Below are 9,878 nucleotides of genomic sequence, written 5' to 3'. Positions count from 1 at the left end.
CCACCATCACCATCATCACCATCACCATCACCATCACTATCATTATCACCATCACTGTCATCATCACCATCACCATCATGACCATCACCATCATCACCATCACCATCATCACCATCACCATCATGACCATCACCATCATCAGTATCATCACCACTGTGAGCACCATCACCACCATCGTCCCATAATTATCACTATCACCACAATGATCACCACTACCATCATCATCACCATCATCATCAGCACCACCACCATCATTACCATCACCATTATCATCACCATCACCATCATCATGACTACCACTACCTTACCATCAATGTAAGGTACCTACTGCCTTACCCAGCACCATCAATGTTGCCATAATTATTATCATCACCATCATCTATCACGATTATCACCACAGCCATCAGTATCATCATCATGATCTCCATCATCACCATCAACAACATCCTGAAGCTGAAACAAAGAAAAAGGCCCTGCTGTGGACTAATCTTGCCCCTCTGCCTTGGAATCAAAAGGAGTGAAAGCCAGCCAGTTGGAGGGCAGAACTGACAGCAAAGGAGAGGCTGGGCTGTTTGCTGCCCAGGCCTGGCTGGCATTCCTTCTCCTGGGATGTAGCACTTTTCTGAGAACATCCTCGGTGTGAGGTTTTCCTGTGCTGCTTCTTCCTGAATGTTCACAATAGTCCCATGGGGCAGGTGCCACCACAGTGAAACTGAGGTACAGAGAGGTCAAGGAGCTTTGCCAGGGTGCACAGCTGGTGAGGGACTGAGTCAGGATGTAAAACATTGTCTATCTGTTGTCCAGTGGCTTCCACTGTAGTTCACTGCCCACAGTAGGGGTAGGAGTGGGGGTGGCAGGCTCCCTGTTGCCTCAGACTGAAGAAGTGCTCAAAGCTGGCTCTGCGTACTGGGACTTCTTTCCTTACCTACTGGGCACCATGCTGGGCCCTGGAGGAACAGAGTGGGCAAACAAGGCAAGACTCTAAACCTGGGGGGTGCTGGTTGGGTGGGGAGGACAGACACCTACACAGAGCGTCATAACATGATGAAGCCAGCACCATGACAGAGGTGAACAGGGGCCGCCAGAGAAGGTTCCCAGAGGAGGGGCACGTACCCTTGTGGCAGGGCCAGGGCTAAGGGTCAATTACCTCCTTTATATTCTTTATAAATAATTAAATTCTTTATAAATTACACAATCTCAGATAATTCTTTACAGCAGTGTGAAAATGGACTCATACAGTGCGCATTCACTGAGTTCTTGGATCTATTGGCTGAGTTCTTTAGAGTTTGGAAAATTCTCAACAACTACTCAAATATCTATTCTGCCTCATGCTCCTTTTCTTCACTTTCTGGGGCTCCAATTTCATGCATGTTGATATTTTCCTACAGTTCTTTAACACTCTGTTCTTTTTTGAATTTTTATCTTGCTAATTTTTTTTTCTCTTTGGATTTTAGTTTGGATAATTTCTATTGACTAGCCTTTAAGACCCTTTTGATTTTATTGATCTTTTCTTCTATTGTGTTCAACCTGCTGTTAAGCCCATTAAACAAACTCTTTGTATCCAATGTTACACTTTTCACCTCTAGAATTTCCATTTGGTTATTTTATAGTTTCCATTTCCGTGCTGGAATTGCCCATTTGTTCACACATGCTGTCTACCTTTCCCACTAGATCTTTTAACATATTTATTTTAGTTTATTTAAGGTCCTTGTCTAATAATTCCAACACTTGATCATCTGTGGGTCTACTTCTATTGACAATGTTTCTCCTGATTACTGGTCACATTGCCCTGCTTCTTTGCATATCTTATAATTTTTTGTAGTCTGAAATGTTGTATATTTTTTAAAAAAGTAGTGCCTATAGTAAGTATGTTTCTCCTGGAAAAAGAATGTGCCCCTTCTTCTATTGGGCCTTTAGTATGAGAGAATGAGTCAACCTAACATGCAGTTGACTTGAATCTGGGCTTTAATGAAGCTTCAGTTTAAGTCACTTCACCACTCGCTTCAAATGTTTTGAAAGTAGGATAAAGTCTTGCCTTTAAGTGTTTGAGAGAGAAGAAGATAGTATGAAAAACGTAATGTGTGCCCACATTAAAAAGGTCAGAGGGCTTTGAGGATGTAAACACGGCATATAAGGTGAGTGTTATTAAATAGGTTGTTGTTACAATGCAGAGATGGGTGGTGACTCTCAGAGGATGAGAGATCTTATTCTTGAAGCTTTAGATATTGTAGCTGGGGATGATAAGAATAACAGATGCTAGCCTGTTATTGAAGGGCATTCTCTGCCTGAACCCAACCACTTCAAAGACCCTGAAAAACTTCTCAGGACTCCAAATCAATTGGCCATAGGCCACTGCTGCCTCCACGTAATCAAAGCATGCGAACACCCCAGTCCTACTTCCAAAACCCAGCACAGGCTGTGTTGTCCCCCAGGGTAATGTAACACCAGAAAACAGAAGCTTCATTGCTCCTGGCCTAGATCTCTGTGTCCTGGCCTCGGCCATAATGGGGGCTGCCGTTAGCTAACCTGCTCAGCTCCCTGCCACACTTCCCACAGAGCTTTCTAGCTTTTGTCAGCTCAAGGCAGCCCTTAAAAACTGTAGAATCTGAGGGGGTGTGTATCTAATAAAGTTGGAGCTCTGTAATTTAGCAATTACTGTAACCCACACTTGTAATTTAGGGGGTTTCTTGTAATTCTCCTTTGTACTCCTTCTTTTCGAAAAAATATGCAGCTTTAATAGCTTCCTCTTTAATGCTCCAAAGGCCAATATTTGCCACTCCCCAACCCCTGTCAGCTGCAGAGCACAAAAAAGTGTGCAGATTGTGTTGAGGCTGCTTTTCAGGGATTCGAAAGGTTAATTTAACGTTCAGCATCTTGGAAAGGAAATTGAACTTGCTCCTTGCAATTTTGCATGTCTTCAAGGCTCTGAGTTCCTCTTCTAGGTTGGTCATCAGTGCGGACTGAAGCCTGCTTGAGAGGTGTAATCTACCCTTCTTTCTACATTCTGCTATTAGGCTAGTCTCCTTACTGCTTCCTCAATGTGCTAGTGTTCCTTTTGCTTGTCTACCTTCATTCATGCAGTTACCTGTTTGTTCATTTAAGATTTTTTTTTTTTTTTTTTGGGACGGAGTTTTGCTCTTGTTACCCAGGCTGGAGTGCAACGGCGCGATCTCGGCTCACCGCAACATCCGCCTCCTGGGTTCAGGCAATTCTCCTGCCTCAGCCTCCTGAGTCGCTGGGATTACAGGCACGCGCCACCATGCCCAGCTGATTTTTTGTATTTTTAGTAGAGACGGGGTTTCACCGTGTTGACCAGGATGGTCTCGATCTCGTGATCCACCCGCCTCGGCCTCCCAAAGTGCTGGGATTACAGGCTTGAGCCACTGCGTCCAGCCTTAAGATTTTTTTTTCTTTTTGAGAACCTCTATGTGCTGGGTTCTAGGCTCACTACCAAGAATTTAAGTCATAAAGGACAAGACCGCCTCTGTCCAGGAGTTTGTACTTTGGAAACACAGATGACTCTATCATAACTACATTCAGGATCTTAAGTGTGATGATGGAGTTGGCATATTGGGTGATGGAAGTCAAGGGGTGGCACCTAACTCAGACCGAGCTGTGAGAATTAGAGATTTGGAAGCCAGGCTACAATGGATAGAAAGAGGTGACAGAGGCAAAGCATGGGAAGGAACGGTCCACAAAGCACACAGAGAGACTTGTGCTAGAATGCTTTTGCTAATGAAAGCTGGATTTAAAATAAAGACAAACTGGAAACCACCCAGATGTTCATCGATAGAAGAATTTTGACATATGTATACAGTGGAATTTGACTTAGTGATTAAAAATGAACTACTGGTACATGTAACAACACACTTCATTCTTAAAAATGTTATGCTGAACAGAAAAGCCCATTGCAGGCCATGTGCGGTGGCTCACACCTGTAATCCCAGCACTTGGGGAGGCTGAGGCTGGCAGATCACGAGGTCAGGAGATTGAGACCATCCTGGCCAACATGGTGAAACCTCGTCTCTACTAAAAATACAAAAAAAAAAAAAATGAGCTGGGCATGGTTGCATGTGCCTGTAGTCTCAGCTACTTGGGAGGCTGAGGCAAGAGATTTGCAAGAACCCGGGAGGTGGAGGTTGCAGTGAGCCAAGATCGTGCCACTGCACTCCAGCCCGGCAACAGAGGGAGACTGCATCTCAAAAAAAAAAAAAAAAAAAGAATGGAATTCAAGAAGAGGCCAAACCGGCCGGGTGTGGTGGCTCACATCTGTAATCCCAGCACTTTCAGAGGCCGAGGCAGATGGATCACTTGAGGTCAGGAGTTCAAAACCAGCCTGGCCAACATGGTGAAACTCCGTCTCTGCTAAAAATACAAAAATTAGCTGGGTGTAGTGGCGCGTGTCTGTAATCCCAGCTACTTAGGAGGCTGAGGCAGGAGAATTGCTTGAACCCAGGAGACAGAGATTGCAGTGAGCTGAGATTGTGCCATTGCATTCCCGCCTGGGCGACAGAGCAAAGACTTTGTCTCAAATAAATAAATAAATAAAGAGATAAAATTAATCCATAGTGATGAAAACCAGAACTCTAGTTGCCTATGGGGAGGTGGAGATTCAATGTGAACTGCCTGTGATGGTGTAAATAGGCTATTGGATTTCTGGTAGCATGCATTCACACATTTACCAACCCATTGAATTTTACACTTAAGATCTGTGTATTTAAAAAAAAAAAAAAAAAAAAAAAAAAAAAAGATCTGTGTATTTCACTGCAGGTAAATTTTTGCCTCGATAAAATCTAATTAGTAAAAGAAGAAAAAAGAATCTGAATGTCTCTATCTTTTCACAGAGAATTTTAATCCATGCACATTATTTGTGAGTATTGAGATTGATGTTAGAACTTATTTCTGCTATCTTGCTTTATTTTTAAACCTATAGCTAACATACATTCTTGTTATTTATTTTCCTTTATTAGAATATTTGAAGCTTTGAATTCATTTCTAAATTCAGCTGTGACTGTGTCCTATTATTTTTTCTGTAATCCACAACAGGTTTTGATTTCTTTGTTGACCTAATCATTATTCAAAGATGGCTTTAAATTTTCCAAACCATTGAGTGTTTAGGCTTTGTTAAAACTTGACCATTAATTTCTGTTTCTCATATTTTAAACAACCGTGGTTAGGAAATGCAGACTGTGTTCTCTCTGCTTTATAGAACAAATAGAAAACAGGCTGTTCTGGGATTGACAGATGTGTTGATTTGGTTTATTCTGACGGCCTCAAAATGTCCTCTATTGGTGAGAGGATTTAAAAAAATCATTACATATAAGCTTTTTAACATCGAGGTGTATTAGTCCATTTTCATACTGCTATGAAGAAATACCCAACATTGGGTGATTTATAAAGACAAAGAGGTTTAATGAACTCACGTTCCGCATGGCTGGGGTGGCCTCACAGTCATGGCAGAAGGTGAAGGAGGAGAAAAGGCACATCTTACATGGCGGCAAGCAAGAGAGTGTGTGCAGGGGAACTGCCCTTTATAAAACCATCAGATCTCCTGAGACTTATTCACTATCACGAGAACATCACAGGGAAATCCCACCCCCATGATTCAATTCCCTCTCACTGGGTCCATCTCACAACATCTAGGGATTGTGAGAGCTACAATTCAAGATGAGAATTGGGTGGAGACACGGCAAACCATATCACAAGGCCAGTAACACACATGTAAAGGGTATTGAATTGTCAAAAATTCATACAGCCAAATAACATTTACTGCTAAAAGCTTGACTCTGTTTAGTGTTTCTGGACCATAGGAACAGGGCATACTTGCCTCTCTTTCCAGAAAGAGCTTGGTGCCTGGGTACCATATATCTTTAAATACATATTCCTTGCTTCAGTAAGCAAAGACAGCCTCTTCCACGTTGCCAGTGTCTGACTAAGGCAAATATAATAATCTCTTATTTGTGTACTTGTTCCCTGTCTGGAAAATCCAAATGCAGCAAGAATGGAAAGCGTTAAAGGATTTTATGTGTTCCAAGTATTTAGGCCATCTCAGCAGTAATAGAAAGTCAAGCATATCCTCTTAAAAATAGATATGTTTAATGAAGGAAAAATCTATACAACCACTATCAGATATTAGAGGCAGATGTTATGATTCTGACTTTTAGACAGACCCTAAGACCTACATCTCAGGTTCTGCTCAGTAATTTTCATTTTTTGACCTGGGTCTAGACATTTATCCAATTTTACCTATGTGCAGATAGAAAATAAAGTGGTTGGAAATAAAAATGCTGTGATTCAATGTATAATCAGTTTTGCAACTGTTCCACTGATGTTTGAAGAGATGGCATATTATAGCTTAGGACGTAAGTGTAAAATCTTTCTATCCATCTATCTGTGTAATTATTACCTATTGCTGCATTCAGCACATAATAAAAACAACGGACATTTCTTTTTATCCTGCCTTTCCGGACCGAACCAATGCACAGCTTACATATATTGATGTCTCATGTGTCCTTAAAATGCATAAAACCAAGCTAAGCACCGACTACCTTGGGCACATGTCAGGACCTCCTGAGGCTGTGTCACGGGTGCGTCCTTCACCCCAGCAAAACAAACTTTCTAGATTGATTGAGACTTATCTCAGATACTTTTTCGTTTACAGCTGGTATCCTATAAAATCAAGGCGGTCTGGAAATGCAGGATTTAGCCTTCAAGCTTCCATGCCACAAGGTGGTGGGAATGGATGCTGAATGCCACAGAGAGTATCTAGCATAGATATGTAGAAAAATGGTCTTCTGGTATTTGGAGATAACAAAGGATCTACTTCATTTTATTTTTATTTTTTTAAATTTCTGTTGTTGTTGTTGTTGTTTTGAGATGGAGTCTTGCTTTGTCACCCAGGTGGCAGTGCAGTGGCACAATCTCAGCTCACGGCAACCTCCACCTCCTGGGTTCAAGCAATTCTCCTGTCTCAGCCTCCCAAGTAGCTGGGATTACAGGCACACGCCACCGCGCCTGGCTAATTTTTGTATTTTTAGTAGAGATAGGGTTCCGCCATGTTGGCCAGGCTGGTCTTGAACTCCTGACCGCAGGTGGTCCACCCGCCTTGGCCTCCCAAGCTGGGATGACAGGCGTTGAGCCATCGTGCCTGGCCAGAATCTACTTTAGGTCTAAACCCATCCTGAATTTAGTTATGTCCCCAGCCCAGAGGAAGCACGGGAAATCATCGGTGAGCATTTGCATTAGCCAGGGTTCTCCCCTATGTCTCTATCTCTGCCTCTCCTGTTTATATAAAGAGACCTATTATTATAAATTGGCTCATGTGATTATGGAGATTGGAAAGTCCCATGATCTGCAGCGGGCAGGCTGGCGAGCAAGGAGAGCCGATGGTGGAATTCCAGTCTGGATCCAAAGGCCTGAGAACCAGGACAGCCTACAGTGTAAGTTCCAGTCTGAAAGCTGGCAGTCTCGGGGCACAGGAGAGCCAATGTCAGTTCAAGTCCGAAGGCAGGGCAAAGTTGTTGTCCCAGCTTGAAGACCATCAGGCAGGAGAAATTCATTCTTGCTTGGAGGAGGGTCAGCCTTTTGTTCTGTGCAGGCCTTCAGCTGATTGGATGAGACACCCCCCCACCCCCGTCCCCCGCCACCACATTAGGTCGAACAAACTGCTTTACTCAGTCTACTGATTTAAATGTGAATCTCGGCTAGTCTGGCCAATCATGGTGGCTCATGTCTATAATCTCAGCACTTTGGGAGGCCGAGGTGGGATGATCACTTGAGGTCAGGAGTTCCAAACCAGCCTGGCCAACATAGTGAAACCCCGTCTCTTCTAAAAACACACACACACACACACACACAAATAGCCGGGCATGGCAGCACACACTTTATAATTCCAGTTACTCAGGAGACTGAGGCAGGAGGATCGCTTGAGCCTAGGAAGTCGTGGCTGCAGTGAACCACGATCGCACCTCTGCACTCCAGCCTGGGTGACAGAGGGAGACCCTGTCTCAAATAAATAAATAAATAAATAAATGTTAATCTCATCCAAAACACCCTCACAGAAACACTGTGAATAATGTTTGACCAAGTATCTGGGCTCCCTGTGGCCCAATCCGGTTGACACATAAAATTAACCATCACAGCATTTGTGAAATGTCTGACATTTTGTGCCTGGTACTTTGAGATGTTCTAGATCTGGCAGAAAGAATCCCTAATAAACAAACACCACCTTACAGCCAAGCAGGGAGCATGATGTTAGACTCTGGCGTTCTGACCAATGTTCACATCACAGAGAGGAAAGAACATGGCTCTTCATGAAGAGGAGGAGGGGGCATGATGGGAGCCTCCTCCCGCTGCTCCTCCCTCCCACTCCCCTCTCCTAGCCTGGCGACTCCGTGGCTTCTACCTGCAGCCTCGTACCTGTCTCACTAAGTGACGGTTGTGGCTTTAGAGCCAGAGTTCCTGAGTGCCCGAGCGATATCAAAAGCCACTCTTGCTGCTGGCTTCCAGCTCTAGTTGCTCAGACCCCCTTTCCCAAACCTCATGTGTTGTGGCCTTTTTGCTCCCTGGCCTTCCAGGCTGGGTCCTGCCTTCACATGGACCTAATTCCCTGCGGCCGGGACTTACACCTCATGCCTTCAGGGATCTCCGGATGACCCCTGGCTCGTGTCACTGTACCTGCCAGTCATCTTCTCATTTGAACCAGACCCTGCCTGGTGGGACCCAAGAATCTGCCCAGGATCCTGGGGACCGGTCTCCAGCCCCAGAGGGAGAGGTGCGACGTATCTGGGGCTGGAAGTGAGGGGGGCGCAGCAGCACCCAAGAGCCACCTGTGCCGTTTAAAGCTCAGGCTATAGGCTCCCTCTCTTGATTTTCAAGTTCCACCTCGCATTTCTCCTGGTCATTTTTGTTTTGCCAGCTTTCCGTGGCAGCAGCCCCTCCCCCTGGGACTCGGAGCAGGAGAGGGAGTTTGAGGTGGTTTCCGCCAAATACTTTGGAGGAGGATGATCTGCCTTCAGCAGTCAAGGACCCTTCTTGTAACCCCGAGGCTCCGTCTGAGCCGCACGAGGCCTTGTGCGACCTTCCCAGGCTCGCGCTGAGAGCGGCCATTTCGGAACGTGTGAACCGGCTTCGAATGCCCTCCCTGCAGCTGGGGGAGATGGCGGCCTGCGCCGGGTGCTCCTTCCCCTCCTCCCTCTCGGCTGCGGCAGTGCCCAGGCCCCCCACTCTCCTCGTCTGTAACGGTGCCAGAGGCTTTAAAGCTTGCAGAAGCCACATCTGCTGCCGGCAGGTAAACCTCCCTGGCGGAGCCCACCGCGCGCCTCCACGGCCCGGAAACCACGAGCGCGTCTGCAGCTCAGCGCCCCCCGCCCCCCCCCCCCCCCCCCCCCCCGCCCCCCTCCCCCCCCACGTGCATCTTCATGTAATGAATCAATATCGCCTTCATCAGAGCTTAATTCGTGTTCTTGTAACACCAGGATTAAAAAAAAAATCCTACCAAGAGAGCAGTAATAGGCTCCGGCTTTTCTGGCTTGGGAGCAAATATAACGAGCCCCCATGAAAATATGGAATCGCCTCCCGCAGTCTCCACACCTCGGGGCACTGGCGCGTTTACTGTGGCAAGCCACGCCCGTGCTCAGAAACACCACAGCCTCCTTCCTTGCAGGGGGTAGCCATGCTGGGGGCCAAGCTGGAGCCCTCCCGGGGGTGCGCTTAGCAGGGCAGAGGCTCGGAGCCCTTCCCGGGGTGCGATCAGCAGGGCAGAGGCTCGGAGCCCTTCCCGGGGTGCGCTCAGGCTCGGAGCCTTTCCCAGGGTGCACTCAGCAGGGCAGAGGCTTGGAGCCCTTCCGGGGTGCGATCAGCAGGGCAGAGGCTCGGAG

At 46.1% G+C, this 9,878-nt stretch overlaps 2 long non-coding RNA genes across 2 annotated transcripts in view; both read right to left on the bottom strand.

Moving 5' to 3' along the window:
* LOC116525593 overlaps positions 1 to 9,878 on the bottom strand; it is a 19,412-nt gene that overhangs the window by 6,841 nt on the left and 2,693 nt on the right. The window lies entirely within an intron of this gene.
* LOC116525592 overlaps positions 1 to 9,878 on the bottom strand; it is a 17,488-nt gene that overhangs the window by 5,646 nt on the left and 1,964 nt on the right. The window contains exon 2 of the long non-coding RNA XR_004257739.1: positions 5,526 to 5,529. This is a non-coding gene — a long non-coding RNA (uncharacterized LOC116525592). The remainder of the gene's footprint in view (positions 1 to 5,525; positions 5,530 to 9,878) is intronic.

The sequence above is a fragment of the Sapajus apella genome, unplaced genomic scaffold (genome assembly GCF_009761245.1).
Source record: "Sapajus apella isolate SASKATOON/1434 unplaced genomic scaffold, GSC_monkey_1.0 scaffold48, whole genome shotgun sequence".
Lineage (NCBI taxonomy): Eukaryota > Metazoa > Chordata > Mammalia > Primates > Cebidae > Sapajus > Sapajus apella.
This window is presented reverse-complemented; position numbering and strand designations above follow the sequence as displayed.